The sequence below is a fragment of the Myotis yumanensis genome, unplaced genomic scaffold (genome assembly GCF_028538775.1).
Source record: "Myotis yumanensis isolate MYYU_CA2020_CCGP unplaced genomic scaffold, mMyoYum1.0.hap1 SCAF_1, whole genome shotgun sequence".
NCBI lineage: Eukaryota > Metazoa > Chordata > Mammalia > Chiroptera > Vespertilionidae > Myotis > Myotis yumanensis.
This window is the reverse complement of record NW_027223752.1, coordinates 130,262,822-130,290,273: the sequence shown is the minus strand read 5'-3', so window position 1 is coordinate 130,290,273 and position 27,452 is coordinate 130,262,822.

Here is a 27,452-nt window from a genome sequence, read left to right as displayed (position 1 = left end):
GTTTCATTTTTGTGCACCTATCTGTCCAACTTTCCCCACACCATTTATTGAAGAGACTGTCTCTGCTCCAATGTATGCTCTTGCCTCCTTTGTCAAATATTAATTGAGCATAGTGGCTTGGGTCAATTTCTGGGTTCTCTGTTCTGTTCCATTGATCTATATGTCTGCTCTTGCAATCGGTTTATGTGATGTTTCACATTTATTAATTTGCAAATATTGTACCTGCCTTGTATCCCCTAAGAATAGGAACAAGACAGTGATGTCTACTTTTACCACTCTTATTCAACATAGTACCTCAATGTAAGAAAGGCCATTTATGACAAACCCACTGCCAACATCATACTCAATGGGCAAAAGCTACAAGCGTTTCACATAAACCTGGGAACAAGACAGGGTTGTTCACTTTCACCACTCTTATTCAACATATTATTAGAAGTCCTAGCCACAGCAATCAGACAAGAATGAAGAAATAAAAAGCATACAAATTGGAAAAAAAAGTAAAACTGTCATTACTGGCAGGTGACATGATACTGTATATAGATAACCCTAAAGTTTCCACGAAAAAACTACTAGAACTGAGAAATGAATTCAGTAAAGTAGCAGGATACAAAATAAATATCCAGAAATCAGTTGGATTTTTAGACAGCAACTAGAGGCCCGGTGCATGAAATTCATGCAGGGGTGGGGGTGGGGTGGGGAGTGGGGGGTGAGGAGTCTCTCAACTTGGCCTGCACCCTCTTCAATCTGGGACCCCTCAGGGGATGTCCGACTGCTGGTTTAGGCCCGATCCCTCTCACAATCCGGGATCGCTGGGTCCTAACCACTCTCCTGCCTGCCTGATTGATGCCTAACTGCTCCCCCACTGGCCTGATAGCCCCCAACTGCCCTCCCCTGCCATGACCCACCTCCTCCACTGGGACCCGCTTCTTCCATGTGAGGCAGCAGAGACACCAGGATGGCTTCCTTCATACTGCGCAGAGCCACGGGACCCCCAGGCCTCACTGTGTGGAGTGGCCACTGGGCTCCTCCTCCACTGTGCACGTGGCCATCTTGTGGCGGTCATCTTGTGGCGGCCATCTTGTGATGACATCACACAAGGGCATAAAGCCACCTAGGCTTTTACTATATAGGATAATGAACTATTGGAAAATGAATCTAAAAAAAAATCCCATTTATAATTGCATCAAAAATAATAAAATATTTAGTAATCAATTTAACCTAGTAGGTAAAAGACTTATCCATGGAAAATTATGACACTAAGGAATGAAACTGAAGAAAATACAAATAAGTAGAAGAATATACCTTGTTCATAGATGGGAAAAATTAACATCATTAAAATGTCCATACTACCCAAAGCATTCTATAGATTCAATGCAGTTCCTCTCAAGAAGAACAAAGTTGGAGGAATCATGTTATGTGATATCAAACTATACTACAAGGCCATAGTAATCACAACAGCATAGTACTGGCATAAAGATAGATATATACATCAATAGAACAGAATAAAGAGAACAAAAAACAAACCCATGACTTTATAGTCAATTAATATTTAATAAAGGAGATACAAACTTAATTAATTAATTTTTTTTTTTTACTTTCAAGCTCAGTGTTCTTTTGAACACACACACACACAACACACATACACAAAATCAGATAGATGAAGAAATTCACTTACTTAGCAACTGAGGCTAAGCATAACTTCCCAAGCAATAAACTGATAAGCTCTATATGCAATAGAAGATATTGAATATAGTGCAAAACCTCTGAGAGTTTACAATACAAAGACATATGCTCTATTCTCAGCTCTTCTATTTACTATTTTTGGGGCCTTGGATAATGACTTGACCTTGTTGAGCTTTAATTTTCTTACCTTGTTGTGAGATAAAATTATATGGTATAGTGAAGCCACCAATATAACTAAAACACTTTACAAATATAACACTCTCTGATTGATTACAAGATGTTGATTTGATATTTACAAAATTATAATATTTGAGAATTTTCATGATTTTCTGTATATTTCATTTAAAATATTTAATGATGTAGGATAGATTAAACATTTTTATATAAAATAGTTTTGCCACTACTATGGTATGCAGATGGCTCATTTTAAGGAGCATCAGTGGTCCTATTGTTTATCCAAATCTATATAATCAAAAGGCATTTTACAGTTCTACCATACCGCATGTGTTACTCTTTCTTTTTTAATTGTTGACACTGTTACAGATGTTCCTTTTCCCCCCTCTTTGCCGCCCTCCATGGGTTATGCATATACGTTCTTTGGCGAATCCCTTCACCTTCTTTCATCCAGTCCTCCTACCCTCTTCCCATGGTGTATGATATTTTTAATTGATTTAATTGCTGGACCATATGTTATTCTTTAAAAGAACTTTAGAATATGTCTGAAGAAACTCGAAACACTAATGTCAAAGAATATATGCACCTCTGTGTTCATTGCAGCATTATTTACTACTAGAGGCCTGGTGCATGAAATTTGTGCATTGGGGTTGGGGGGGGCTGTCCCTCAGCCTGGCCTGCACCCTCTCACAATCCAGGACCCCTAGGCCTGGCCGGTGATCAGACCTATCGGGGCTTTCCTTCCCCTGGCTGCTGGCAGCTGGCTCTGCCCCTGCCTCTGCCACTGCTTGCCATCTGTGTGGCGCTGTCTCCTCCTCCCCCGCCACCAGTCGCCTCCCTCTGTGGGTGACAGGCATGGAGTTCCATCACTTGGCTAGCCTGGGCCTCCCTCTGTGGGGTGATGAATCACGGGGCCCCCAGATCAATTGCCTCGCAGAGTGAGGCCCCACCCACCTGGCTGCGGCTCTGCAATTGATTGCTGCACAGAGGGTGGCCTGGGCCTCCCTCTGCAGGGTGATCATGGGGTGATTGCGAGGCCCTGCGACCAAGCGCATTGCACCTGCCTTGGCTTGCCTGGCGCCAGTGTGTGTCATAGTGTAGTTGTCTGGAAGGTCATCTGGAAGGTTGTTCTGCTGTTCGGTCTTTCAGTCAATTTGCATATTATGCTTTTATTATTAAAGATATCCAAGATTTAGAAGCAGCCCAAGTGCCCATCCAGTAGATGAATACATAAGAATGCTGTGATACATTTATACAATGAACTACTACTTGGCCCTAAAAAACAAAAAAATCTTACCTTTTGTGAAAGCATGAATGGACCTGGAGAACATTATGCTAAATGAAATAAGCCTGTGAGAGAAAGACAAAAATCACATGATTTCCGTTACATGTGGAATCTAATGAACAAAATAAACTATTCAACAAAATAGAAACAGACTTATAGATACAGAGAAAGGACTGACAGCTGTCAGAGGGGCAGGGTAGGGGGAGCTGGGTAAAAAAGGTGAAGGGATTAAGCGAAAAAAAAAACACCCCAAAACTTTATAGACAGACAAAAGTATGGTGATTACCAGAGGGGATGGGGGGTGGGGTTAGATAAAAGAGGGTAACTAGGGGATAAATGGTAAAAGGAGATTTGACTTTGGGTGGTGAATACACAGTATGATATACAGATGATGTGTTATGGAATTGTCAACTTGAAACCTGTATGATTTTATTAATCAATGTCACCCCAATAAATTCAATTAAAAAGACTTTAAAAAACTACTCTTATCTCTTAATATATAAGTTCCTCAATATGCTAAATACTTCTAAAAGACTATTTTTTCTTATGTCCTCAAACACTTGTAATGAAGTGTTATTCCTCTCTACCATTTGAGTACTTCGGTTGCCAGAAACAGTCAATGTACTTCTAAAAGTGCTGATTAGGAAATATCCTGCTAATTGCTTTTGATCTGCCTTAAAGAGAGCAATTAGTGGCAGGCAACTCAAACTTTATCTTTGGGATTGTGGACATTCTCCTGACCAAACGAGTTTTTGGTCCTAAAAGTTCATCATAGAGAAAATAATGCTTTTAATCCCATGAACATGTCTGAAAAGTTAGGCTGATGTTTTTATCAGATCTTTTTTCCTTTGAGACACACAGGTAGAGAGCTGTGTCCCTGGTAGGTACTCATTTAGAAGATTTATTGATTAACAGTTTACCCATTAAGGTCATATCTTACCATAGAAAGAGAAATACAAAAATTTGAATGTTATCTACTTCATTGACTAAGAATTCACATTCAAAATTCATTCTTATACAGAAAGTTTTTTAAGGTGTGTGTGTGTGTGTGTGTGTGTGTGTCTATACTTGTGTGGTATTTTTAGGGGCAATTAATTGGAAGACAGCAAACAATCAATGTGTTTTATATAGTAATTTATTTAAAAGATAGTAAACTTAGTACATGGAAGTTTAAGACATTCACATTAGCTCCTATGCATTTTATACTTTCATCATCAGATTTGTCTCTCATTAAGGTTGTATTTCTTCAGTCTTCCAAACGTTGGTAAACACAGCAATAATGTGAATTTGAATACCATAACTAGTTGGAAGTTGGCTTGTATCTTCTGACCAGCCCCAATTTTAGACAAGGCAGATAGTGGTGATGGGTAGTAGAGTAAAATTATTATGTGGTAGCTGTCATCATTATCATCATCATCATCTTCATCTTGGGGAATAATGAATAGGAGGGGTGAGTGCCTGTGGGGAAGCTTCATGCGTTTGGCAATCACCTCGCTCAAAAGGAGCAGGGTAGAAGACAAGGACCTGTGTTTTCCTCTCACAATAGTCTCCTAACCCATTATCCTTGCCTCAGGCGGATGAAACCCATCCCCTGCCTGGGTACCCAGACTACCAAGCTCTCCTATTCTTGGAATTTCTGCTTCTGTCTTTGAATCCCCCAGATATATAAATTAGAATGGAAAACTGTTATCAGAAGTGCCAAACTGAAGCTAGAACAGATGGATTTGGATAAAACTCTCATTTCATTAACGCCTGATGGAGACATATTTTTACCCAAATTTCTTTTTTTCCAGTTATAGACTTACATGAGGGTTTTACTGGAGTACAAGTGGATTCATTTATATGTCAACCATAATCATTTTGTTTAAACAATAAAAAAGTAAAATGGCCTATATAGCCTATTTTCTGCTGAGTTATGTGGTCTATTATCATTAAAGAGCAATATTTAGCAAGTCAAAATGAAAGCAATGTGTAGTACAATATTCCTATTGCTATATGATCACATATAAAACTAGGTATTTGCTATCTTCCTTCTTCCATCTTTATGTGATAAAATGATATTTTTAATTTCAATTTACAGGAAGTATAAACAATTCTCTTATTTACATTCACTCATCATAGTTAAAGCTCTTCAGATCAATATTGTACTACTAGAGAACCAGAAAACAGGGCAAGAATCACAAATGAATTTATTATTTTAATTAATTTTGCTATCTCATAGAGATATTTTAAAATTATTTTATTCAAATAAAAGGGCAATTTTAATTCACAATCAAAAACACTCATATGATGATAGTAAGTATTGCAATGGTAACTATTACAACACTCATTTAATTGAATACACAAACAGTTGAATATTTTGAAAATAACAGATTAACAATTGGCTATTTTCTTTTAACCTTTAAAATAAGACTGCTTGAATTTACATGTTTTTATTTGAACACTAGAAGCCCAGTGCATGAATTCGTGCATGGGTGGGGTACCTTGGCCTGGCTGGTGATTGGGGCTGATCAGGGCCGTCTTGCCCAGTCCCTATTGGAGCCAATGGGGGCCAGTCAATGGGGAGGGACCACAGGAGGTTGACAGGGGAGGGACCATGTCTGGCCTATCTCGCCCAGTCCTGAATGGTCGAGACCCCAGCAGCAAACTAACCTACTTGTTGGAACGTCTGTCCCTGGTGGTCAGTGCACATCATAGTGACTGGTCGAGCGGTCAATCGAATGGTAGACCGATTGGTCAGACACTTATCATATTAGGCTTTTGTATATATAGATTGAGCCTACATGTCAACTGTTATCCATTTGTTCCCTTCATGGCAAGGGGACAGGAGAGAGAGGAAACAGACTCATCTATAGGATTAGTAGGACTTACTTTACCATTGCCCTTTTACTACTTTTGCTAAAACAGTCACTAATTAGGAGAAAAGAGAAAGTTAAGGGTTTAGCAAGTTTTTAGAGCTTTTGAATAAACAAAGACAAGCAGAAAGAACTTTCATTTAGAAATATAGTAGGATTTCTATAGTTCTTTTTTCATTATTGCCTTTGGATAAATGGTGTTAAGGCAGGGAAGAATAGTATTTTTCTTCAAAAAGCAGATTGGACTTTCTGTCAAAATTTAATATAGAAAAAGCCTATTTAAATTAGGAAAATCTCCAAGGGTCTTAATACACTTTTCCCTTTTCTTACACCATAAGTATTTGTAGACTTCTTGTTGTTGCTATCCTAATAGTTCCATCTGTTATCCATCTTCTGAGCATAATAGCAAACTGAAAATTTAACTTTAAAAATGTTTTTAAAAATTATATTGAATTTATGCACAGTAAATTTCACTCTTTTTGGTGTACAGTTCTAAAAACTTTAACAAATGAATAAAGTCCTATAACTATGCCATCATCAAGCTACAAAAAGATTCTATCACCTTAACTTATTTCATCATGCTGCCCCTGTTTAGGCAACTTTTCTTCCCATTTTATTCTTGGGAACAATGATCCGTTTTTTGTCTATATAATTTTACTATGTGTAGAACATCATATAAATGGAATCATGTAATATGTAGGCTTTTTAGTTTGGCTAATAGATCAGATTTATCTATATTGTTGTGTATTCAATACTTTGTTCTTTTTTATTGCTGATATGCTAAATTCACCAGTTGAAAGATTTGAGGGTTGTTTTTATTTGTGAGTGATTATGAAGAAAGCCAATATAAACTTTTTTTGTGTTGTATGTGGGGGAGTAAGTCCCTCTTGTGGAGTTTTTAAGGATCACTCCAACATGGTCACAGAAATTACTGTTGGAGTCATATGAAATTAAAGGACTTATTATACTTGCAGGTCCTAGAAGAGGCAGGCAGGGGATCTTTTGAGAGAAGTGCCCAAGGAGCTGGCTCAACCAAGCAGGTGGGGAGCCCAGAGAGAGTGAAGGCCCGTGAGCAAGTGCCTTATTGGGGGTCAGGGTGGAGACTGCAACAAAAGGTGTGAGGGATTTCCCTGGTGCATTTGAATGTCACCAGGCCACGGTCAGGGGAGGGCAAGAAGGGGAGCTTGTGGCAGGGACCGGCCTTATCACTCTGGTTCACCTGGTCACCTGGGCGGGTTGCTCACAGCCTGTTTGTGAGGATGTTGAGGCATCAGGAAAATATGAAGTTTTTATATTTGCTATAAGCTTTTGTATAAAGTTCTGATGTGAACACAGTTTAAATTTCTCTTGGCTAAATACCTAGAAGTGTGATCACTGTCTTATACAGTAATGTATTTTTAATTTTATAGGAAATGTTTTCTAAAGTGGATGCACCATTTCATTATTATCGGCAATGTATGAATATTCAGGTTGCTCTGCGTTCTCGCTAGCATTTGTTATTGTTGGTATTTTTTTTAAATTTTAAGTTTCTAATATCTTATTGTTGTTTTAATTTTCATTTCTCTAATAACTAATGATGTTGAGCTTCTTTCCCTTTGCTATTTGTATTTCTTCTTTGATACAAATACTTATTCAATTATGTCATCCAGTGTTTTTATTTGTTTTCTTATTGAGTTTGAGATAATTAGCTAATATCTTCTCCTTATCCTTTCATTCTCTTAACAGTGTAATTCACAGAGAAAAAGTTTGGTTTTGATGAAGTCCAATTTATCAAAAATTTTAAAATGATTTTTTAGTATTCTAATTAAGAACACTTTGCTGAACCAAGATTACAAAGAATTTTTCTTATGTTTTCTTTTGGAAGTTTTATAGTTTTAGATTTTACCTTTCAGTCTATGATACATTGTAAGTGTTGTATATAATGTGAGGTATGGATTGAAGTTCTCTCTCTTGCTCTATTCTCTTTTTTGCATCTAGAGGTCTATTTGTCCTAGCACCATTGTTTGAAAGGTGACTTTTTCTTATTGAATTGCCTTTGTTCTTCTGTCCAGATTCAAATGTCCTCATTTTTGTGTGTGAATCTGTGATATTGAGCTATATGTCAAGACTTTTGCCAATACTACATTGTTTTTACAATGTAGCTTTACTATTTTTATTACTATACTAGAGGCCCGGTGCACAAAATTCATGATGGGTACAGTCCTTAGACCTGGCCTGTGATCAGGGCCATTTTCCCTGGCTTCTGGCAGCCAGCCCTGTCCCCCACTGCCACCCACCCCCCAGTTCCCCATTCACCATCCAGGGATCAGAGCCTGCTGGCCAGGGGGAGGGACTGAGAGGTTGGCTATTCCCAACAGCTCGCTGGCCCTGCCACCCACTGCCGGTTACCTTCTGTGTGTGGGGCAACAGGCAGGGTGGGGGCCTTGGCCTGGTGCTGCCCACGTCCACAGCCACCCACCCTCGGTTCCCTGTTCCCCATAGGGCGATGGGAGCCTGCTGGCTGGGGGAAGCTCCTGCATTGAGCATCTGCCCCCTGGTGGTCAGTGCACATCATAGTGACCAGTTGTTCTGCCGTTCAGGCAATTTGCATATTACCTTTTTATAATATAGGATAACTTTATAGTAAGCTTTGAAATAAATTAGTATGTGTTTTCTAATTTTGTAAAGTTGTTTTGGCTATTCTAGTTGTCTTTCCATATAAATTTTTGAATTAGTTGGTAGATATCCCAAATTGCCTGAAATTTTGATTGGGATTATAGTAATTCTAGAAATCAACTTGGTAAATGTTTCATGTGCCCTTGAGAAAACTATCTATTTGGTTGTGATTTGGTGAAGCATTCTGTGAAATGTTAGTTAGGTCATGTTGTTGATAATGTTACTAAAATCTCCTATATCCTTGTTGTTGTTGCTGTTCTATTCATTATCAAAAGAAGATTTTTGGATGCTCCAAGTATTTGTATCTGACGCTCATTTTTTAGGTAATATACATTTAACCTAATTATGTCTTCTTTATGAATTGACTTATTTTCTCCTTATTAAGTCCTTATTTATTCTTGTAATATTCTTTCTTTTGAACTCTATTTAGAATTAACATAATTACACTAGCTTTCTTCTTTTTAGTATTTCATTTTCCCTCCTTTTATTTGTAACCTATTTATGTCATAATATTTGAAGGGGGTTTCTTGTAGAGTGGTATAATTGGGTCAATTTTTCCCCCTAACTTGACACTGTCTTAAAATTTTTTTTTTTCAATTACAGTTGACATTTAATATTACATTACCTTCAGGTACATTGCATAGTGGTTAGACATTTATATAATTTACAAAGTGAACCCTTCAATAAGGGATCACTTGTATTTTTCTTATTTTACTTAGCTTAATACCTTCTAGATCCATCTATGTTTTCACAAATAAGATTTCATTCTTTTTTATGGCCAAGTAATATTCCATTGTATATACTATATATACCACTTCTCTATCCAATTGTCTGTGGATGGACACTTATGTTACTTCCATATTGTGGCTTGGTAAATAATGCAGCCAGCAATGAACAAAGAAAAGCATGTATCTTTTTGAGTTTGTGTTTTGCATTTCTTTGGATTAATACCCAGAATTGGAATTGTAGGTCATAAGGTAGTTCTATTTTTAATTTTTTGAGGAGCCTTCATACTGTTTTCCATACTGGCTGCACCAATTGCAATTTCACCAACAGTGCACAAGGGTTTCCTTCCTCTACATCCTTGCCAACACTTGTTTGTTGATTTATTGATGGTAGCCATTCTGACAGGTGTGAGGTGATATCTCATGGAGCTTTTAATTTTCATTTCTCTGATAGTTAGTGACATTGAGCATATTTTCTTTTGTCTGTTGGCCATGTGTATGTCCTTTTTGGAAAAATGTCTTTTGAAGTCCTCTGCCCATTTGTTAATTGGATTGCTTATTTTTTTGGTGTTAACTTGTATGAGTTTTATTTTTAAATAAATTTTGAATAGCAACTCCTTATCAAATGTATAATTGGTGAATATGTTTTCCCACTCAGTAGGTTGTCTTTTTGTTTTATTTGTGGTTTTCTTTGCTGTGCAAAAGTTTTTTAGTTTCATATAATCCCATTTTTAAATATTTTTGTTTGTTCCCCTTGTCAGAAGAGATATATAAAAAAAATTACTAAGAGCAATGTCTGACACTGTCTTTTAATTGATGTGTTTAGACCACTTTCCTTTAATGTAATTATTGTTGCATCTAAATCCAACCATATCATTTTATTCGTTGTCTCCTCTGATTGATTTTTCTGTTTTTCCTTTCCTGACTTCCTTCCCATTGTTTCCATATTTTTTAGTATATCATTGTAATTTATCTACTTGTGTTTTGGCTATATTTCTTCATAGCTTTAATAGGTTGTGCTAGGGAATAAAATATACACAACTAATCTTTTACAGTTTGCATATAGTTATTTTATCACTTAAATAAAATGTGAAAAGCTTGCAATCATACAGGCTCCTCTATCCTTCCCACTGTATCTTAGAGTTGTCATGCACATTACAGCTACAAACATTGAAAAACCCACCAGAAATTGTTATACTTTTTTCATAAAAAATATATATACTTTAAAGATTTTAAGAGAATAAAAATATTATTGTGTCAAAATATTTACCATTTTTATTGCTTTTCACTAATTTCTCAAGTTCTATACCAGAACACAGTTAACAATTGCTGCTTTAAAGTGTTGGGCTAATGCTTCCAACATTTATGTCATCTTGGGGTTGCAATCAGTTGATTGTCTTTTCCACTGAGAGTTGCTCCATTCTTTGTAGTTATTTATATGTTGAGCGATATTTTATTGTAATAATATTTTGAATATTACATCATGTGTTCCTTAATCCTCCAGATGATTTGTTCCCCCACAACTTTGTAGGCAATCTACAACAAGGTGGATGTGTTAGCCATTTAATTTAATTTTTATCTTTATTGTTGAAAATGTTACATAAGCTCCCCCCCAACCTCTTTCAGACCACTGCCATTCCCCCAGGCCCTCACCACCCCATTGTCTGTGTCCATGGGTTATGTCTATATGCATGCAGCCATTAATTTTATCTCACTTTCTGTGGCTGGGATTTCCAATGTCATTTCATTTTTCAAATACTTTGCTATGCTGCTTTCTGGGCACATGCCATTCAGTTTATGTTGGCAAGTGAATGATGTTTTATACTATTATTTAGATCTTAGAATGTTTGCTGTGCTAATTTTGATTTGTGCTGTGCATGAAACACATACATGCAAGGGTGAGCTGAGAACTGGTTCTGGATCAGAGATAGAATTGGAGAATTCCTATCTCCAGCTCTCTACTTTACAAGAATCCCTCCACTTTCTGTGGTTTTTAGGATCTCCTTTTACTTGTTCTCTTTCCATGAAGATAAACATTCTCTATGAGATTTTTGCTATCCATGCCCACTGCACATTTCTATAACTTGGGCCATCCTCAGTTCAAAGCTGGGAGAGAAAGATGATATATTGATTGGTAGTGTTGCCATAATAAATTACCATAAAGTGAATGGTGTAATAACACACATTTATTGTGTTACAGTTCTGTAGGCTAGAACTCTGAGATCAAGGTATTGACAGGGCCATGATCCCTCTCGTGTAGAAGAATGTGTCCTAGGTTTCTCTCCTAACTTCTGGTAGCTCCTCAATTGTGGCAGTATAATTCCAATCTACACACAGCATTTGATGCAGAATTTTTGGGCTGGAACCTGGATTCTTTGTAAGCCGGAGTTGAAGAATGAATCCATGGACAGAAGGTGTGGTATAGTAAAGGTGGATATTTATTGAAGAACAAGTACAGACTCCCACGTGGGGAGAGGGAAAGAGCCCCACAGAATGGACTCCCACGTGGGGAGGAGGAAAGTGTCCCACTGAGTTCCTTTTCCCTATGGCTTATAAAGGCTGCAGATCCTGGTGCCTTGATATCCACTCTGATTGGTCACTATTCCCTTAGACTGGTTACTATAGTAACTCCTGAGCTCAAAGGTGGAACCTAACATGGGTCATGTGAGGTTCTCCCCCCCCCCCCCCCCCCCACCCCACCGCTCCTTCCCTATTGTTTTCCTATTCCCTTTGGGCTTTCTTCTTCTCCTTCTGGATGAGGGGCTTCCTTCTCTTTATTTTGTAAATATAGACCTTTTGCTATTCCCAGCTCCCTCATTCTATAGAAATGTACCTGTTGCAGCTTTTCAACTCCCCTATTCCATGGAAATATAACTTCTGCTGCTCTGCAGCCCTGTGTTTCTTCCATGGTCCTCTTAATTTCTAAAATTTCCTAAACGTGTCTTTTTCACCCCTAAAAATTCCTGTTTCACATTCGTCCTGTGACCAAATTTCCCCTCTGTATAAGGACACCAGTTTTATTGGATTCGGATATAACCTAATGTCCTTATTTAACTTGATTGCCTCTGAAAAGACCTTATATCTAAATACGGTCACATTCTGAGGTGCATACTAGGGGTTAGACCCCAATATATTGTGGATGAAAGGGGCCACATGCTGACCTGACAAGCTCAGGAGAGGCCTGCATGGCGGTCTTGCAAACTCAGAGACCTAAAGTAACCACAAAGGATGGTCTAAAATTAAATTTTAAAAGCAGTTATGGTGGGCAGTTACGTCCTAGGCCAGTATCTTCACTGACAAGGTCAACCTTTACCTTAACTGAGCCTATCTGTCTTTTTGCATCTATGATAACATACCCTTGAAATATCTGGGTAACTTGTAACTTCCCTTTTTCTGGAGCCCCTGGGGCACAACCAAATGTGCTGGGTGCCAGGACAGATACTACAAATTCCTTCATTATCATGTTAATTGATCCTGCACCCACCTAAGTATGTGTCCATCATTTTACTTTTTATCCAATCCCAGGGGTTTCCCCTGCTTTGTTTTATCCCTCCTCCTTAATCTATCACCAATGACTTTCATGTTACCCACCTACGTCCCTCCTTTGATTTCAATGTATAAATACAAATGTAACCCTGCCATTCTCCGGAGAATTATCTCAATTTGTTGAGGTTCTGCTTCCCTGCATATGTTGACAGTTTGGCTCAAATAAACTCACAAAAACTCTTTACAGGGTTCAATGGTTTTTTTTTACGTTAACATAACTTTATTGAGGAACACAATTCAACCCATAACAGATGAGGAAAAAACAACCCTAGGAGACTAACCAATGTACTGGTCATTTCTTGAAGTTTTTCTTCTTTTTTAAAAATATATTTTTATTGATTTCATAGATGAAGCTAGAGGGAGAGAGAGTTAAGGACATCAATGATGAGAGAGAATCATTAATCAGCTACCTCCTGCACACCCGCTACTGGAGTTTGAGTCCACAACCTGGACATGTGCCCTGACCAGGAATCAAACTGTGACCTCCTGGTTCATTGGTTAATCTCAACCACTGAGCCATACTGGCTGAGTGACTTCTTCAAGTTTTGACTACTATTTCCAATCTACTTACTACTTTTTAGAATTTTCAGTACAAAAAAAAAATGCCTTTTCTATTTTGTCCAGAAATTTTATTTGTGAAATTTTATCTGTAATCTGTGGAAAAAACAGGCTGTAGTTGACTTCCTTCCAACTGGAAGTTGTAACTTTTAAAAATAAAACCTGGAGAAACCAAGATGGAGGCATAGGTTAACGCCAGAGTTTGCTGCCTCGAACAACCACTTCAAAAATACAACTAAAAGATGGAACGGACATCATCCAGAACCACAGGAAGGCTGGCTGAATGGAAGCTCTACAACTAGGAGGAACCGAGAATCAGAGGAGGCGCAGTGCTGAAGTAAAATACTGAGGTGCGGAGTGCGTGCGGCGCTACTCGGGCTGGTGGCTGAGGGCGTGGTTGTCTGTTTCAATCCGGAGGGAGCCTCAGACTCTGAGCTCCAGATCTGGGCAAGTCTCTAGGGACCCAGACTCAAATGGGAGAAGCAGGACTGTCTGGCTTCGGTCCCTCTGAGGTTTGCAGCTGTTGCTGGGACAGAGAGGCAGAGCCCCTGGGGACGGACTGAGAGCAGCCATAACTGCTCCCTCCTCCGCCTTGTTGATCCCCTGGGACCCGCCCCGCCCAAGCCCTGCACAGAGGCATTTGCCGGATAGCCTCAGGCAAAGGCTAGATTAGCACCTCCCTAGAGGACACAACTTCTTCCACTGCAGACACAGCTGATTATCACAGCCAGTCGGCCTGGAGGTCAAATCCCTCTAGTATTAACTATAACAATCAAAGCTTAACTACAACAAGACTGCGCACAAAGACCACTAGGGGGTGTACCAAGAAAGCATAAAAAATGCGGAGACAAAGAAACAGGACAAAACTATCAAGGGAGGATATTGAGTTCAGAACCACACTTTTGAGGTCTCTCAAGAGGCTTCTAGAGTCTGTCGATAAACTTGATGAGATGTACAGGAAATCTAATGAGACCCTCAATGGTGTGATAAAGGACCATCTAGAAAGTAAGCATACACTGACTGAAATAAAGAATATTATACAGACTCCCAACAGCAGACCAGAGGAGCCCAAGAATCAAGTCAAAGATTTGAAATGCGAAGAACCGAGAAACACCCAACCGGAAAAGCAAAATGAAAAAAGAACCCGAAAATACGAAGATAGTGTAAGGAGCCTCTGGGACAGCTTCAAACGTACCAACATCAGAATTATAGGGGTACCAGAAGATGAGAGAGAGCAAGATATTAAAAACCTATTTGAAGAAATAATGACAGAAAACTTCCCCCACCTGGTGAAAGAAATAGACTTACAGGTCCAGGAAGCGCAGAGAACCCCAAACAAAAGGAATCCAAAGAGGACCACACCAAGACACATCATAATTAAAATGCCAAGAGCAAAAGACAAAGAGAGAATCTTAAAAGCAGCAAGAGAAAGAAACTTAGTTACCTACAAGGGAATACCCATACAACTGTCAGCTGATTTCTCAACAGAAACTTTGCAGGCCAGAAGGGAGTGGCAAGAAATATTCAAAGTGATGAATAGCAAGAACCTACAACCAAGATTACTTTATCCAGCAAAGCTATCATTCAGAATTGAAGGTCAGATAAAGAGCTTCACAGATAAGGAAAAGCTAAAGGAGTTCATCACCACCAATCTAGTATTATACGAAATGCTGAAAGGTATCCTTTAAGAAGAGGAAGAAGAAGAAAAAGGTAAAGATACAAATTATGAACAACAAATATGCATCTATCAACAAATGAATCTAAGAATCAAGTGAATAAATAACCTGATGTACAGAATGAACTGGTGATTATAATAGAATCAGGGACATAGAAAGGGAATGGACTGGCTATTCTTGGGGGGAAAAGGGGTGTGGGAGATGCGGGAAGAGACTGGGCAAAAATCGTGCACCTATGGATGAACACAGTGGGTGGAGAGTGAGGGCGGAGGGTGGGGTGGGAGCTGGAAGGAGGGGAGTTATGGGGGGAAAAAAGAGGAACAAATGTATTAATCTGAACAATAAAGATTTAATTAAAAAAAAAATAAATAAAACCTTTAGTTTTAGCCCTGTACAAGTGCAAGGAGTGTGGCAGCCAAAATGAGAACTAGAGTTGAAATGGGTGGCAGGCCCCACAGGTGTGGCTCACTGGTTGACTGTCAATCCATGAACCAGGAGGTCACAGTTTGATTCCCAGTCAGGGCACATGCCTGGGCTGTGGGCTCAATTCCCAGTAGGGGGTGTGCAGGAGGCAACCAATTGATGATTCACTCTCATCATTGACATTTCTATCTCTCTCTCTCTCCCTTCCTCTCTCTGAAGTTAATAAAAACATATTTTTAAAAAAGAAAAAAAATGGGTGGCAGGCTGCAAGTCTATTTGGAGAAGAAATTTGAGTCCAATATGCAGGAAACTAGCTTGGGGTTGAGGTGAGTTTATTTTATCTCTTAAACATTAGAGCATCAGCTTTATATTCCACTTCTCTCTCAGTGGTACTACTCTTGATTGATTTCTTGGGATAAGAATTTGGCAGTAGGACTAAGACTAGAAAAAATAAGTTGCTTATTATTTCAAATGGTTGCTATTTATGATAAAGGTCACTTCAATTTGTCATATTCATTTACTGCTTTCTGGGATTATAAAAATATGTTAGAAATAGTTCCTGAAATTAACAGTCCAGGAAGGGAGTGAGAAATGTGGATAAAAATATTACAGTATTGATATGCTAAGTGCCCTACTTGAGGTAAGTACAAAGGCAACACAGGATGTCGATGTGGGTGGGTGGGCTAGGAGAACAGGTAACACCTAAGCTAAGAATTGAATCGGAGAAAGATCCCACTAGTGGAAAATATGGGGAGTGAAGAAGGGCTGTGTTAGGCAAAAACAATCTTTGCTTAGCAAACAAAGCTACAATGCAAAGGGGCTTTAAGAGTATGAAGGGTGCTGTAGTGCCATTTCTTGAAAATATTGTTTATCAAAAAGCACTATGTATTGGTGCCCTAAGATTTTATGCAATTTGGTGGCCAAGAAAGAGATTAACAGGAGCCTAAAGAAAAAAAATCTTAGCTGTAGGAAATATATTTCAGGCAAAGGACCAAAGAACTTGCAACTATTTTTGTAATTTTCATTTAAGGATTGACCTGGGAAAGATCACACAGATTAGAAATATAGAAAGACCTCAGGAGAATGAACTTGTATCCCCACAGGCACATTTCTATTTCTTTGGTTCATTACATTCAATAATACCGAATGGTTCATTCACAGTTTGATTTGATTATAATCAGGCAGGGAAGAGGAAGTAATTTATAAATGCCACCCAAACTTAGGTTGTACCCTAAAGTCTTTAATTGGAAATCTTATTTTGTTCTGGAATTGATTGTAGAACAGTATTGGACAAGGCAGTGAAGAAAGAATTAATTTAAGTTTCTATGAAAATTGACATTTAGCACTTATGTGCACCATATAGAACAAAATTTGTATAGTTTGCTCTTGCCAGTTATTGCCCAGTGATATTTATTTATCATAAGTCAAGCCACCTTATGGAACTGTTTGGGCTGTTCTTTTCTAGCAGGCTTTCTTTTACTGTTTGAATAGCTAGGTTTTCAGAGAGCATCTACTAAATTTGCAGTGAATCAATATGTTGCCACCATCTTAGTGGAAAACAGAAAAGTTGCTCTCAACAGCATCAAAGTAACCCGCAGCTTCAGAACAGTGGGTGGAATAAGTAAAATCAACTTGGGTTTGGGGTGTAGAGCCATTATTACCCTATCTGTAGGGCCATTATTACCCCATTATTACTACTTTCTAATTTTTTATTTAAAATAACATTATATAAAACATTTTTAGATGTGAAACTAATTCCAGAGTCTTATAATTATGAAAAGTCCCTAAGCAGTCTTTTCATTTTCAGCTACCACAGCTCCACAAATGCCCCATGTAATCAACACTTAGGAACTTTTTACCAATCCCTCCACAAAATTTGCCTTCTTCTTCACACACGCCTGCCTTTGCACACATTGTTTCCTCTTCTAGAAATGCACTCCTTGACTTTGCCAGCAACTCTGCCTGGAAAATATTTTATTTGTACTTCACAGCTCAGTTGAAATGGTGCCTTTTTGGCTTTCCCAGGCAGTTACTTTTCCAGCCTGTAAACTCCAGGCAATGTAGTCATGCTCCTATCATAGCCCCAATTAAATTGCATTTCATTTTGCATATTTACCTTCTTGCCATACCTTCATAGCTGACAGCTCCTTCGGTAGCTTCAGTCTGTTTTCCTATTGCAATAGAAGCCTAGTAAATATTGAAAACAAATGTTTCAACAAAATAACCTTTATTGAAAAATATGAATGAATAAATTAATATATGCTATACCTAGGATAAAAAAGTTTCTATTGAATTGACCTCAGATGCAGTATTAGTGTGGTGGGTATTTTATATCTGCTCTGTGCCTGAGGAGGCTAAACTTTATAGACAGATTAATGTGGTCCCTTGCTCTCTGGCTGCTGTTGAGTTTGGCCAGTGGAGGACAATGACAGGCAATCAGAGGATGAGACAAGAGTGGATCTGGGAATTCATTACCCCAGCTTCCTCTTTGCTATGTCTCATAGGATTTCCTAGGCTCTTCTACCAAAGGCCACAGCTCCATATAATAGTCACCCTCTCTGGGTTCTAGTCTTCACTTCTTCCTCTTGTCCCTTCAAGCCTAGGGAATGGTCCCCTGCTGCACCATCTCTTATTTCTTTAATCTCTTATTTCTTTGTAATTAGTTCCTGCATTAAACTCTCTCTAATTGTCCAGCTTGGGTATGCCAATTAGCTTAAACTTTAGGTCAGATTTTTAAAGATGAATGCTTCATCTAATATTTTTCCTTAAGTTATTACTGAATATGTGACAAAAGAAAAAAAAAGTGTCTACATGTATATGATTAGGAAATATTGAATTCAATAAGATTTTTTTATTTGGTATTACAGTACTTTTCAGAGCCTAATAACCTAGAATTCTGAATGTGAGATTTAGCATATAGTAGTCCCTAAATATTTTTACCGTCATAAAGTTTGTTTTGTTTGTTTTGTTTTGTAGTGTATCTATTAATGTCTCTAAAATTTAGATGTTTTTATTTTTTGCAAAGTGAAGTTCCAAAAACACTGCCTTGGTTTACCAAGTACAGGCCATTGTAAAATGTCAACTTAAACTCCTTATTCTGTTACCATCAGTTTTCCTGTTTGTTATGAAGAATATTTACTTTATTCAAGTAAAAATAAAGAATATTTACTTTATTCAAGTAAAAATCAATTTGAATGCTAAATTGATTATCTGCTTTTATATTTAGCTCTAAAGAATGTATTTTTATAAATTTCTTTTCCTTATTATTTTTAAAATTTATCTTTATTGTTGAGAGTTTATCTAATGAGCAGAATAAAGCGATGAACAAAATAGGTCTAGAGGCATGGAAGCATGATACAGACTGACTGATCTCAGGGGGAAGTGGGGAGAAGGGGTAGGGGGATGGGAAGAGATTAATAAAAGAACTTATATACTGTATATAAATAATCTTTGTTGAAAAATATGAATGAATAAATTAATATATGCTATACCTAGGATAAAAAAATATATGCATAACCCATGGACACAGACAATAGTGTGGTGAAGGCCTGGGGTGGGGTGGGAACTGGGTGGAGGGGGACAATGGGGGAAATGAGGGACATCTGTAATACTCTTACCAATAAAGAATGTGTTGAACTCTCTTCTACTACATAACTCTAAGGGCCAGAGAAGATGATCACAACTGAGAATTATAGGGATGAAAATATAGATCCTCATAACTTATTCCTTTTTGAAAGCAAAATAAATTGATAACTATAAACTTCTTATTAGCAGATATGAAGTAAGAGACTGCTCATTTGTTTCACTGCTGAAGTCATAACTATATATATTGAGACTGACAATCCTTGCAAGGAAATTTATTACTTAGATTTTCTCTGTAGGAATTAAAAATTTACCTATATAATAAATTGCCCCCTCTTGGGATGATAAAATAATTTATTCCATAATAAGATATATTAAACCTAGCTAGATCATAAATTACAAATTTTGATCAAAGTGTCACATTGTTCTATGTTTGATAACCTCAAAGGCTATTGATAGTGACAGTGACATTAAACCATTTAATATAGAAACTTTAACATAATGAGAAGTAATAGTAAATTTTCATATTTATCAACATTATTTAACCTCCCAGTGAACTTGCTTATGTGTTCAAATATTCCATACCCAAGCTTTTCAATTACTTTGATAAATCTTTTGAAATTGTAATGCGTATGTTACAACATTTCTAAATTTTTAACCCTGGAGTTATATTTTCAAAATCAGTGTTCCATTTATATTTGTCAGCTATAGTAGAGAGCTAAAAGATTATATCTATAATAATAAAAGTGTAATATGCTAATTAGACTGGACAGCCAAATGGCCTTCTGGACGTCATTCCGGATGTCCTTATGGATAAAGCAGTGGTGGTGGGGCCGAGACAGAGGTGGTTAGGGATGATCAGGCAGGCAGGAGAGTAGTTAGGGGTGCTCAGGCAGGCAGGCAAGTGGTTAGAGGTGATCAGGCCGGTAGGCAGAAGTGGTTAGGGGCAATGAGGCAGGCAGGCGAGTGGTTAGGGATGATCATGCAGGCAGGCAAGCGGTTGGGGGCGATCAGGCAGACAGGCAGAGGCAGTTAGGGGCAATCAGGCAGGCAGTCAGAGGTGGTTAGGGGTGATCTGGCAGGCAGGCAGAGGTGGTTAGAAGCGATCAGGCAGGCAAGCAGAGGTGGTTAGGGGTGATGAAGCAGATAGGCAGAGGCAGTTAGGAGCAATGAGGCAGGCAGGCGAGTCGTTAGGGGTGATCAGGCAGGCAGGCAGAGTGGTTAGGGGTGATTAGGCAGGCAGGCAGGCAGGCAGGCAGGCCAGCGGTTAGGAACCAACTGTCCCAGATTGCGAGAGGGATGTCTGACTGCCCTTTTAAAGTGGCAGTCAGACACCCCATGAAGGGGCCAGGATTGTGAGAGGGTGCAGGTTGGGCTGAGGGACATCCTCCCCCTGACCCCCCCCAGACGAATTTCATGCACCAGGCCTCTAATTTTATTTATATATTGGCAAAGAACACAAAATATTTTCTAGAATTATATGGTGTTCATGATTTAGGAATAAAAACAATATGATAAAAGCAATGGTTAAAACATGATAGAAAACTTTTCTCAGCCAAAAAATAATTGAATAAAAATAATTGATTTGCATGTTGGAAATGCTAATCATATTTTGGATAAAACCTAAGTAATTCATACATAGTATTATAATAACAAAATGTTTGCATTACAAATCTATAGAAACAATTCTACATCATTAAGAAATATATACCAAGAAACAACGATCGGGTTAGCCTCAGACTTCTCTGTAACCATAAAGATGGACATTCATACACAGTCATTCCAGGGCTCAGCAAAGAAATTACCTAAGTACTTTTCTTAAAAATATTTCTTGAAAAGTATTTTAAGTCAAGTGAGCTCTGACTTAAAACTAAGAATCAAGATGAGCAATAAGCTCTAAAATAGCTTATGACTAAAAGTACTGTGTTCTGCACATATTTAGGGACAGTCATGTGGCCCAGTTGGTTGCTAATAAACATTTTCTGACAGATAGATACCACAGAATTTGCTGAGTGACTTCATTACTTTTGGGTTGACTGCTGGTGTTGACATGCTATATCACAAGTCATGGATTTTCATCAGGAATTACATGCCCAACCCAACAGTGAAAAGGAAGTCCTAAGGAGCTGAGAGCTTTCTGACTTTTAGTATAGTAAACCAAATTAGCAACAGCCACCATACTGAGCTGAGATCAGTGCTTCAATTTTATTACACGATTTATTGGATATTATTCTAAATTAGATCTTCTAAAACCTCTGAGTTTGGCTGCCAAACTAAGGGTGTTGTCTCCTTTCAGATGATATCACTTTCAGGCATTTTATACAGATTCCACTTCTACAATGAGTTTGTGGACAGTAGCAAATATAGAGGTGTTGTGTGTGTGTGTGTGTGTGTGTGTGTGTGTGTGTGTGTACATGAACTCCAGAAGTAACACATGGTCCTGGATGAAAACACTAATTACTAAATCTCCAAAGGGAATAATTGACCTTAACTTACCTTTCTGCTGAAAAATTCAGACATGGCTGGTGAGAAATGTCTCCATGGTCACTACTTTGGTTTTAAATCACTGTTAATCTCAAGAAGATAATAAAACAGGCAGCCACACCAACTAGATAAAACTAAGGAACTTAGGTAGAAGCAACTAAACTTGAAATTATTTTGCAAGTTGAGATAAAAGACATAATGGAGACTATCCTGGGGAGATACAGTGCAATTTGATCACCTTGTAAGTATCCCAGGTGGAAGCAGTAAACTAATTTATTTTCTCTCTTTGGGATAATATTCCTTAGATCTTCCTAACATAATCATATGTGAGATTTTAATGCCCCTACCCATGGTTCAAAGTAAGTGCCTAAAAAAATGAATGATTTAAATACGCAATTAGTTATAGCTAGATGAGGCAGATATGATAGTCATTACAAAGCTGCAATAGTACCTTTCAGTAGAGCAGAAAAATCATTTGGGGTACTAGTTGAAAATATATATTTGCTCAGATTTCAAATCAGAAACTTTAGTGCAGCAGTACATAAATTTGCATTTTTTAAATAATCACCTCAGTTCAATTTTTTTCACAGAATTTTAAAAAACACAGGCAGAATGGTAATATCTCCATGCCATAGTTAATCTATTTATAAAATTAGGACAATAATTAACTGAAATATTTAAAATTGATTTCAGGAAGAGGAAGGGAGAGGGAGAGATAGAACCATCAATGATGAGCAAGATTCATCAATTGTCTGCCTCCTGCACTCCCCCTACCAGAAATAAAGCCTATAACCACACATGTGCCCTAATGGGAATCAAACTGTGACCACTGAGCAACATTGATAGGCTTAACTTACATTTTTAAAAATTAGCATGTTGTGGTTGTGATGATTAAATAAAACTACTTATGTGAATCTCTTAGCAAAGAACCTGGAACATTTTAAATATTCCATATGTTATTTTAATAAAATTATAGTAAAAAAGGGGTAATACTTAAGCTGTATTTTAAAATAAAAACATTATAGACCTGAATATACAGTACAATCAGTTATATAAATGTATTTATTGATAAAAGACTAGAAAAATATTAACACGTTAGTAGTTGTCATTAGCCTTTTTGATCTTTCTTCCTCACCTTTTCTTTGTATTGTGAATATATAAAAACATATATTACTTTCATAATAAAAATTAAAGTTAAAACAAGAATGAAAATAACTACTCCATATTATTTATATTATAGATCCCCAACTGTCTATGTATTACTTTCATGATCTTAAGTAACTGTGAATACAGTTTATTACTGTACTAGAAACCCGTTGCACAAAGATTCGCGCTATAGGCCTTCCTTCCCCTGGCTGCTGGCACTGCTTTTCCTCTGGCACCCGGGACCCAGGCCTTTGGTCCGGCCGCAGCCGAGAAGCCAAGCCTCTTCAGTCTTCAGTCTTTAGTCTTCACTCCAGCCAGAGTCTTCAGTCTTTGCTTGGCACCTGAGTATGCAAATTAACTGCCATCTTTGTTGGGTTAATTTGCATAGCTGCTCTGATTGGCAGTTGGCTTAGCGGAGTGACACCAATTTGCATGTTTCTCTTTTATTAGTGTAGACTACTAACTTGCAAAGAATATTTTGGGGTCTTGAACACTTATTGGATATTTTATTTTTACTTTATAGACTCTAATGTAAGAAGAACAAGAATTGATAGTAGGGAACATTTTGAAGACAATGAAGTCTGTGAATTCTTTATAAATTTTATTCTTATTCCTTTAGAAAAGAGACTGAAAAAATCTCCCTCCTTTATAAAAGGTTAGTTCAAGAGAAACTTCCCACAAAAGGAGCCCATTCCCCATGGGAGAAGTGTGTGCTGTGTTGCTTGCATGGTTTGTGTCACTTGCTAGCATGAGAGATGCAGGTAGTTTGACAGAGACAGGCAGTAAATTATCCAAGACTTAAAGTCATAAAAGAAACCATGGTCTGAAAAAATGTTCTAGACATGATTCATGGATTTATTATAGTCATTTTGGAAACATTGAAACAGAGCAAATGTGTAGAGAAGTTATTTCTGATTGCATATGGAAATTTTAAAGGCCCTCAGATGGCTGAGGTTTGTGTTCCAGGTAGAAATTGACTTTGAATACTAGGTTTGGGAATTGGATAGGAAAAGAAGCAGATTCACATTTTGAGCAAGCCAGAGAGGCAGAAAGGCAGGAAAAATTTATAAGGAGAAGGGGAAAACCAAAGGAAATTCAAGTCAGAGTTGGCCTGGGTAGCACATTGAAAAAAGAGATGGAATGAAAAAAGATCTGAGAACAGAAAGGGCTCAAAACCATTCACTGCAAATTTAGGTAAAGGTGAAGTGATTATTTCCTAAAACTGAAATAATATTGTGGCTAATTGTATTGAAGCAGAAGAAGGCAGGGAGAGATAGTTGATAGAAAAAACATACTGAGACCTTTAGTTCTATTTTCTATTCTGATTTGTTCATTAAGAACCTGGGAGTCACATATTCTCTGACTTTACTGTAAAATGTGTGGTCAATGATCCCTAGTCGGTTTGACTCTGTGGATAGAGCATCGACCCTCAGGCCGAAGGGTCCTGAGTTCCATTCCAGTCAAGGGCATATACCCTGGTTGCAGGCTCCATCCCTGGCCCAGTTGGAGGTGCATGCAAGAGACAACCAATCCATGTGTCTCTCCTCCTCTCTTCCACTCTTTCTAAAAATCAACGGAAAAATATTCTCGGCTGAGGATTAACAAAAAAATTAAAAAATGTGGTCAACGGTATTTTATCTATAAATCTTATTGAGTTGTTCTGTAGGGGCATATGTAAGGTTTTTAGATTGGTTTCCATCATTCATGTCTTGCTTGTGTCAGAGCACAAAAGTAGTTTCTAAATTTTATGGTCAACTATTACAACAAATGAATGTATGCAGTTGCAAATATTCTACCTCCCCTCCCAAATAGAACCCCAGCAGAGTTAAAATGGAACTTAAGTTATCTTCCTATTCACAGAAGTCTCTGACCTCTGCTTTTGTCTGTTAACCCCAATTTTACCATGTTAGTAATCCTAGCAAAAAAGAATGAAAGGTTAACTGGACATGAAATGGTCTTAGAATTTAATAGTTTTCTAGAACTTTTTTGGGGGGTATATCAATGTTGCACTTATAGATCATAACTTTTAAAATCTACATTCCCATTATAAATTTGGGATCTTTTCATAACTCTTAATTTTCCGTGATTAGTAATGATAGCCAATGGCACTCTGACATCACATTTTTTTCATCTCTTAAGTTTCAACTCAAGGTTTGCCTCATTGTGATCCATCTTCACATTGCTGCCAGAATAATTTTTAGTAAAACTGTTTCTAAATGTCTCCTGCTAAATGTCATTCAATGATTCCTCATTAGCTTCAGGATAAAACTTCAAACTCCATGGCGTGGAGTATAATATTTCCCATAATCTGGCTATTTTTGTCTCAGTCACCTACTGATGCAAGGATGCTGCATAACAAAAAATTCCAAAGCACAGTGGCTTAAAACAATAAGCACTTATTCTTTATGAGTCTGCAGGTCAGCTGGTCTTGCTCAGGCTTAGCTGACCTGGCCTAGATCTCAAGCATCTATGCTTAGCTGGCAGATGTCTGAGGGCTGGCTTTTTTGGCTGGTTGCTAGAGTGATAAAGCCTCAGGTCTCCTTATCCAGCAGGTTAGCCAGAGCTTGTTTTCTGGCTCTTGAGCAATGTTTTGGGAGAGGAAATAGAAGTTCACAGGTGTTTGGAAGCCTAGGTTTTGACACACTGCAACTTCTGATGGGTTTCATTGGCTAAAGTAAGTCATAAAGTGACCTAGATGTAAGAGGTAGAGAAATAGACTTTTGATGGGAGGAACTACAAATCCACATAGTAAAGGGTATAGATACAAGGAGGCTTAAAATGGGAGAGTTTTTTGCTGCCAGTCTACTATACTTACCTACCTCTCTATGTTTGATTATTTCTAAGCCTCAATTTATTTGCTATGCTCAGCAATAGTGAACTTTGTGTAGTTCTCTCAAAATGATATGTCATTGCTTCCAATGATTTTTGCACCTAATTTTCCCTTTGCCCGGAATTAACTTTTATATTTGACTACCTTCTGTACATTCTTCAATACAAGTGTAATAATAACCATAATCTACACTAATAAAAGAGAAACATGGTAATTGGTGTACGACCGCTACCCTTCCCATTGGCTAATCAGCGTATCCTTATGCAAATTAACTGTCAGCCAAGATGGCGGCCGGCAGCCATGCACTGAAGCGAGCAGGGAGGCTTGCTTCCTCCAGGGACTGCAGACTCCAACGTTCCCCGCCTCACTTGCCGGACTCTCAACTGCAACTCTAAGTAACTATTACTATGTTGCAAATAAGAAGCTAAACAAAACCGGCTTTCAGTCAGCCCCGGACCGCAACATTGTATCCATGTTTTCAGCAGCGAGGCCTCAGAGCTAAAGCTGGCCCAGAATAAAAAAAAGAAAAAGAAAACAAGGAGCGGTTGGGAGCTTTTAGTCAACTGCCAGCGGGAAAACAGCCCTCAGGCCCTCAGCCAGCCTGGCCAGGCACCCCAGTGGGGACCCCCACCCTGATCCAGGACACCCTTCAGGGCAAACCAGCCAGCCCCTACCCATGCACCAGGCCTCTATTCTATATAGTAAAAGGGTAATATGCCTCCCGGCACCGGGATCAGCGTGACAGGGGGCAGCCCCCAAACCCCCTGATCAGCCCTGCTCTGTGCCTGATAGGGGGGGAGCTCCCCAATCCCCCGATTGCCCTGTGGCTCTGTGTGTGACAGGGTGCAGTGCACCAACCCCCTGATCGGCCCTGCTCTGTGTGTGACAGGGTAGAACCATAACCTCTCCATCGGCCCTGCCCTGAGTGTGACAGTGGCAATGCCCCAACCCCCTGATCGGCCCTGCTCTGTGGGTGATAGAGGGTGGCGCCCCAACCCCCCTCCACGGGCCTTGCTCTGTGTGTGACGGGGTAGAGCCATAACCTCCCCATTGGCCCTGCCCTGAGTGTGACAGGGGGCTATGCCCCAACCCCCCAATCGGCCCTACTCTGTGAGTGACAGCGGGGAGCTCCTCAACCCCCTGATGGGCCCTGCTCTGTGAGAGACAGGGTACGGAGCCCCAAAACCCCTGATGGGCCCTGCTCTGTGCGTTACAGGGGGCGGTACCCCAGCTCCCCTATCAGCCCTACTCTGTGAGTGACAGGGGGGAGCTCCTCAACCCCCTGATGGGCCCTGCTCTGTGAGTGACGGGGGGCAGTGCCCCAACCCCCCTGATGGACCCTGCTCTGTTAGTGACAGGGGGCAGCGCCCCAAGCCCCTGATCAGCCCTGCTCTGTGAGTGACAGGGAGCAGTGCCCCAACCCCCTGATTGGCCCTGCTCTGTGAGTGACAGGGAGCAGCGCCCCAACCCCCTGATCAGCCCTGCTCTGTGCGTGACAGGGCGTGGTGCCGCAACCTCCCCATCGACCCTGCCTTGAGTGTAACAGGGGGCGGTGCCCCAACCCCCCAATCAGTCTACCCTGAGGGTGGCATTGCAACCTCCTGATCCGCCCTGCTCTGTGCATGACGGGGTGGCGCCCCAACTCCCCAATCAGCCCTGCTCTGAGCCTGACCAGGGGCTGCACCTAGGGATTGGGCCTGCCCTCTGCCACCTGGGAGCAGGCCTAAGCCAGCAGGTCGTTATTTCCCGAGGGGTCCCAGACTGTGAGAGGGCACAAGCCAGGCTGGGGGACCCCTCCCCGCCCGAGTGCACAAATTTTTGTGCACTGGG